Raw genomic sequence first — 6,713 nt, forward strand, 5'->3', positions numbered from 1 at the left:
GTAAAGCATGAACTGCCACTTCAAATATTTCACAACCTGTGCAATTTCTGGACATGCGCCTGAAAAAAATGTTTTAACATTCAGTCAGGTGAGGGAGTGAATTAAGGTTAAAATGTCCCATTCTTTAGTCTGTCAGTTTGTATATTAAACCCCAATGAGCAGGGTTCAGGCTGATTTCCTTTCTAGTGATGGACTCCTCACTGTGTGTGATGCTCATGAAAGCTCTTTGGCTTCTGTATTTCAATGCTGTTTCATCTAATTACAATGTACTTGGTTCTTCTTTGGAGACTGTGTAGTTCTCCAAATCAGGAAGATCTAAATATTGAAAGTGTGATAAACAAAATTAAGTTATGATTGTACAAAGCAGTCTGGTTGATAGTTTTCTTTAATTGGTAAATATTTTCCTGATATGTGTTTTAGTACTATTACTTTGATTTCTGCCTCAGAGAAATGGTAAGTATATTTTGCCATGAGACTAGATTTTAAACACAAACGTCTGTTGTGTTTATAAACACATAGAAGAGGCAACACTATCAAAGATGCCACCCTGAATTGTTTGGAAGCAACACGTGACAGAATTACACAAGTGGCAACCCCATTTCTCAGATCTTCTAGCTATAAAGCTAAGAATCCCTCAGGATCTTTATAATTTTTCCTCAGTTCATTAATTATTTTCTTCATCTAGTTATTTCTAAGGCTTGAGTGATAACCCCTTTGTAGGAATCACACCAGGACCAGCCTCTGTTCACCGCTTCCGCAGCTAAGGAGTTCTCTTGGTGCCTCCCAGCACCGTTGGCCCTCCATACACTTATTCTGATTCTTCCTTTTATACAGTGTGAGTCCAGGGCATCTTTAAAAAAAAGGAATCAGAGGAAGCTACATCTCACATCTATGTCTGTTCTGATCAGAGTTTCTTATGGAGGTAATTCAGGTACTTTCCTAATACTGAGAAGAAAAGAAAACAACTCAAACAGTCTCTTTTTAATTTTTTTAAAGTGTACCCAAATATTAAATGTTTTGTAATGAATTTACTCATAATTAGTTAAGAATTTTACATTCATTGAAAGGAACAATATTACTTTAATCATGCACTTGAAATAAAAGGATATATTTTTACAGAAAATGAGTTTTAAAAGAAAGGAGGACAGGAGTTGCATTTAAACAGGCAACCTTATAGACAAAACATGTTTTTTATGATAGAATATCTGATGCTTCCATAATCTAAGGAGGAAACTGAGGAAGCAGAAATGTTTCTGGGGTCAAAGAGGAGAACCCAGCTACCACTGCACAAAAATGGAGCTAGAAGAGAAGAAAGGTCTTTAGTGTGTCATGAGTGAGCTCATTTTAAGGTAAATTTTTAAAATGACCCAATAAGCTAGACCACAAGAAAAGACAGGATTTCCAGCATACTAAATTGAGTGTTTGTCAGTTGCTGCTGGTACAATGAGGGAGGGCCTGCAGAGTCCTCCCAGGGAGAGCTTTTCTGAATAAGGGTCACTAGGATTTAAAAACAAACAAACAAACAAAAACACCTCTAAGAAAGCAGAAGCAAAAGAAAGCACAATGTATAACGCAGTGTATAAACATAATGTAACTTGACCAGACAGAGAAAAAACATGATTATAGGCCCAGCACTTGGAAGACTGAGGTAGAAGAACTATGCTTCTATGAAGACCATGTCCTAATAAAAAAAGAAACAACAAAGGAAGGGCTCTGGGGAAATGGCCCCATCTATTAACTGCTTGCTATCTGTGCAAGAAAACCCAGGTTCAGATCCTTAACATTCAACAATTTAAAAATGGGTGTGATAATCTGTGTTGAGAACAGAGACCTGGGAAAGTGTAGTCAGGAGAATTTTTGGAGCTTTGTTGAGTTAGCCTAGGAGAACCAGTGACCTACATATTCAGTAGAACACTCTACCTCAATAAATGATAGATAGATGGATAGATAGATGATAGATAGATAGATAGATAGATAGATAGATAGATAGATAGATAGTTAGATAGATAGATAGATAGATAGATAGATAGATAGATAGATAGATAGATAGATAGATAGATAAAGATTTAGGCAGCCCATTGTTTGGAACCAACACTTGACAGAATTACACAAGTGGCAACCCCATTTCTCAGAAGATCTTCTAGCTATAAAGCTAAGAATCCCTCAGGATCTTTATAATTTTTCCTCAGCTCATTAATTATTTTCTCTCTACATGTGCTCACATACCCTTAGAATTTAAGTTGGAAATATTTAATGCCTTATATTTAGGGAACTTGAAGTTCAACATCAAATAAAGTTGGGGAGAATATACACACTGCCAGACTCTTTGGTCGCTGTGATCATTTGCTTCCATGATGTTTCCTAGGTTGTGAATAAAAAAATTCTATATAAGAACATTTCTATTTTTCTACATTTTACATAGAACAAATACAGATACTATTATATTAAAATACAGCTTTCTTTTTCATTTTTGTGCATGAAAATGTATTTATTTAGTTTTTAGAATTAGTTTGCAAGATAGTAGATTTCCACATGGGATTTTCAAGCATATTTCATTGTGGTTAATTTTTCTCCCCCTCCTGTCTTCTCCCTGTCTCCTCCTCTTATATCCGTCCCCTGTAATTGCCTTCCACATTGTTCCACTGTCTTCCACTTTCTTTTTTTCTGTTTTTTTTTTAATTCTTCTTTTCCTAATCACATGGTCCCCTTCCTAGTTTTCTGGTTTTTACCCATGTTCACTCCAACTTGGATCCACATATTTAACTAGGACTGAATATAAGAGACAAAATATAGTATTGTCCTTCTGTGCCTAGTTTGCATGTTTAACATCACAGTTCTAGCAAATCTAATTTCATTTTACTATTCAGATGGATAGAATTTTATTGTGTATAAGTACCAAGTTTTCATTATTTGTTGTTACTTGATGAACATCTAGGCTAATTCATTTTCGTGACCATTGTAAATGCAGCAAGAATAAACACAGACATGCAGCTTATCTTTGTTGTAGTACATACAGTTCTTTGGGTCCATCTCAAATTCAGTATAGCTGGGTCACATGGTGGTCTTTAATTTTTAGAGAAACAAACAGCCTGATTCCTATGGTGGCTGCAGCACTTTACATTCCTCAACAGAATTTCTTGTCCTCTGCGTTCTTAAAAAAAACCATTATGTACAGAGTGAGAGAAATGTCAAAGGAGGTTAACTTACACTTCTTTGGTAGCTAAGGAAGCTCAAAACTTCAAAATTATTTCTTAGCCACTCATATCTTATTATTGAGAAATGTCTATTTAGGTATATGGTCCATTTATTGATTTGTAGAGTTTCCTGGGGTTAACTATTGCAATCCATTACGTAATTTAGATGATACTAATCCTTTGCCTGAAGTATACCTAAGAGAATAATTTTGCCAATTCTGTAGGCTCTATGGATAACATCTTTGCTATGCAGAATATTTTAATTTCCTGTAATCACATTGGCCAATTATTTGGGTGCTATGATTCTTCTCTTAAAAGGGCCAGTGTTTGGAATGAGTCCATATACTAACATCCTCCTCCACCTAGAACCTTTCAAGTGTATTTACCTCCCAGATAACTACCTGGTAGACTATTTAAAAGCTACTCCATGGTGGTGACAATTTACGAAAGAGATGAAGAGAAGACAGGGTCAAAATGAAAATGGTCACATAAAGAAAATATGGTGGGCTTGTGTTCTATTAAAAGTCATTAACTAAAAACGAAACTATTAAGGATAATGTAGTAAATTAGAAGATATTTGATCACAACCCAAAGCAGACATGTATTAAACATTGTTATTTAACATGATAATGGATAAATACCAGAAAAAAATTGAGAAGTCATCATGGAAAACAATAACTATCTATCAAATATTTTCGTTATGACAAGAAAATCTATGGCCGGAAGGACTGATCAACATGCAGGGTAGTATTATATACTAATTGTCCTTTCTTATAGGTGATATCCAATGAAACCTCAGTCCCTGAATTTCACCTCCTGGGAGTGACAGACATACAAGAATTAAACCCTATTCTCTTTGTGATTTTCTTCACCATCTACTTTGTCAATATAACTGGAAATGGAGCCATCTTGATGATCGTCATCTTGGACCAAAGACTCCACTCACCAATGTATTTCTTCCTGGGAAACCTAGCATGTCTAGATATCTGCTTCTCCACTGTAACACTGCCAAAGATGCTGCAGAATCTCCTCTCCACAAGCAAAGCTATTTCCTTCTTAGGATGCATAACTCAGCTCCATTTCTTCCANTTCCTGGNTAGCACTGAGGCCATGCTGCTGCCAGTGATGGCATTTGACCGCTTTGTGGCTATCTGCAGACCACTCCACTATTCTGTCATCATGAGTCACCAGCTCTGTATTCACATGACTGTTACTATCTGGACCATGGGCTTTTTCCATGCCTTGCTTAACTCTGTAATGACGTCTCGTTTGAGCTTCTGTGGTCCCAATCATGTCCATCATTTCTTCTATGATATTAAGCCATTGCTGGATCTGGCCTGTGGAAACACTGAGCTCAACCTTTGGCTGCTCAATACAGTCACAGGCACCATTGCCCTCAGTCCCTTTTTTTCTGACATTTCTCTCCTATTTCTACATCATCACCTATCTTCTCCTCAAGCCCCATTCTTGCACCATGCTACACAAAGCTCTGTCTACTTGTGCCTCTCACTTCATGGTTGTTATTCTGTTCTTTGCTCCTGCTCTTTTTATCTACATTCGTCCCACCTCAGGCAGCTCTCTGGATCAGGACAGAATCATTGCCATCATGTACAGTGTGGTCACACCTGCTCTCAATCCACTCATCTACACCTTGAGAAACAAGGAAGTGAGAAGTGCATTGAATAGGAAGTTGAGAAAATGGTTCTGACCTGAAGGAATATAAAGAACTCTTCTGAGGCATAAATAACCAGGCAGTTGAAAACTCTAGAAACAGCTAGATTTGTCAAATTTAATAATATATGTTATAAAGAAAATTGGACAAAGAAAACTATATAAGAAAAGTATCTGGTGGTATGAAATGATGTTTTCTCAGATAACCCAGTGGACACTTGAACATATATGGCACTAGCCACAGAATCCTATTCTTGAGTGTGTTGGAGAGTATCAGTTTTTAAACTTTGCTTATCCTAGAGCTATTTTAATATTTTATTGCATGTAATTAGGTTAAGAACCATGTGTGTACCACCCATTTTTTAAGATAAATAAATAGTACATCTTACCTGTTTGTACCTTTTTATAATACACATTAGTGAAGGGAACAAAATTATTATGCTTTTTCTCTTTTCTCATAAAATAATCATATATCCAGATCACAGTTTCCCTATCTTCTACTGCTACTGCTGCCAGTTCCTCCCTAACTTATTTCCCTCCAGATCTACTCCCTTTCTGTTTTTCATTAGAAAATAATAGGTTTCTAAGTGTTAACATCCAAACATGTCAAAAAATTATAATAAGATCAAACAAAAATCATCATATCAAGGCTGAACAAGGCAACCCAAAAAAGGAGGAAAAAAATGTGAGGCAAGAGAAGTCATGTGAATCAGACACCCAATCATTCATATGATCAAGATTCCAATAAAAATACTATACTAAGCTGAAAGCTGTAACTTGTATGCACAGGACCTCTTGCAGACCCATGTAGGCATCATGCTTGCTGCTTCCATATCTGTGAGTTCATGTAAGCCTTGCTTAGTTGATTCAAAGGGTCTTGTTCTGGTGTCCTCTATTCCCTAAGGCTCTTGTGCTTCCCCTTCCAAGGGATTCTCTGATATCTGATCAGAGTGATTTGATGGAGATATTCCATTTAGAGCTATGCATTCCATGGATTCTCTCCTCGAGTAATGTCTGTCTGCTCTGGGTCTTTGCATCTCTTTCTGTCTGCTGCATAATGAAGCTTCTCTGATGATGACTATTTAGGCACTGATCTATGAGTATAGCAGAATATCATTAGGAGTCATTTTATTGATACTATTGATGTATTTCTTTGTTTGTTTATAACAGTACTGTTTGGTTTTACACTACATCTGAGCTATCTAATCTCTGGTTCTTCATCACCAAAGCAATTCCAGGCACAGGTTCTGTCTCATGTAGTGGCCTCAAGTTAAAGCAGACATTGGTTGGCTACTCCCACATTGTCCTAGCATATCTTGCAGCCAGGACAGATTTTAGGTCAAAGTTTTTGTAGCTGATTTGTTGTTCACATCTCTCTTTTGGTAGCCAACAGAGTACTTTCCTATACAAAAACCACTAGAACATGGGATGAAGGCTCCACATAGGCACCAGCTAGACTTCTCAATAGTCAATAACTTGTGTCAGTGTTATCCTTGGCAATGTGATTCTGATGTCAGTTTATGGAGAGTAACCCTGTTGTTCTAGTAACAGCTTGGATTGTTTGGGGGATTTCCGTAGAAATGAATTGACTGCAACCCAGCTCGACCACCAGAAGCATCATTTGGTACCACAAAATGACCTGTAGGGATTCTATCTCCTTTATAAGACATCATTAGGATTTCTTTCATACACATTGGAAGTTTCCACTGCACTAAATTTCCATATCATCCCTCCAATGCCCCTCAGTTCCAACTGTCTCTCCTCACATTCCCTCTCTCAACCCTACTTCCCTTCCTTCTCCCCACCTTATCATCAAGTTCCCATTCCCACCGACTCCTCCCCCCCCCC

At 37.2% G+C, this 6,713-nt stretch overlaps 1 pseudogene; it reads left to right on the forward strand.

Annotated features, from left to right (window-relative positions):
* The first annotated feature begins 7 nt into the window (after window positions 1–7).
* LOC110314989 lies at window positions 8–4,902 on the forward strand (annotated as a pseudogene).
* The last annotated feature ends 1,811 nt before the right edge of the window (window positions 4,903–6,713 follow it).

Source organism: Mus pahari, unplaced genomic scaffold, assembly GCF_900095145.1.
Source record: "Mus pahari unplaced genomic scaffold, PAHARI_EIJ_v1.1 scaffold_9031_1, whole genome shotgun sequence".
In the NCBI taxonomy this organism is placed as follows: domain Eukaryota; kingdom Metazoa; phylum Chordata; class Mammalia; order Rodentia; family Muridae; genus Mus; species Mus pahari.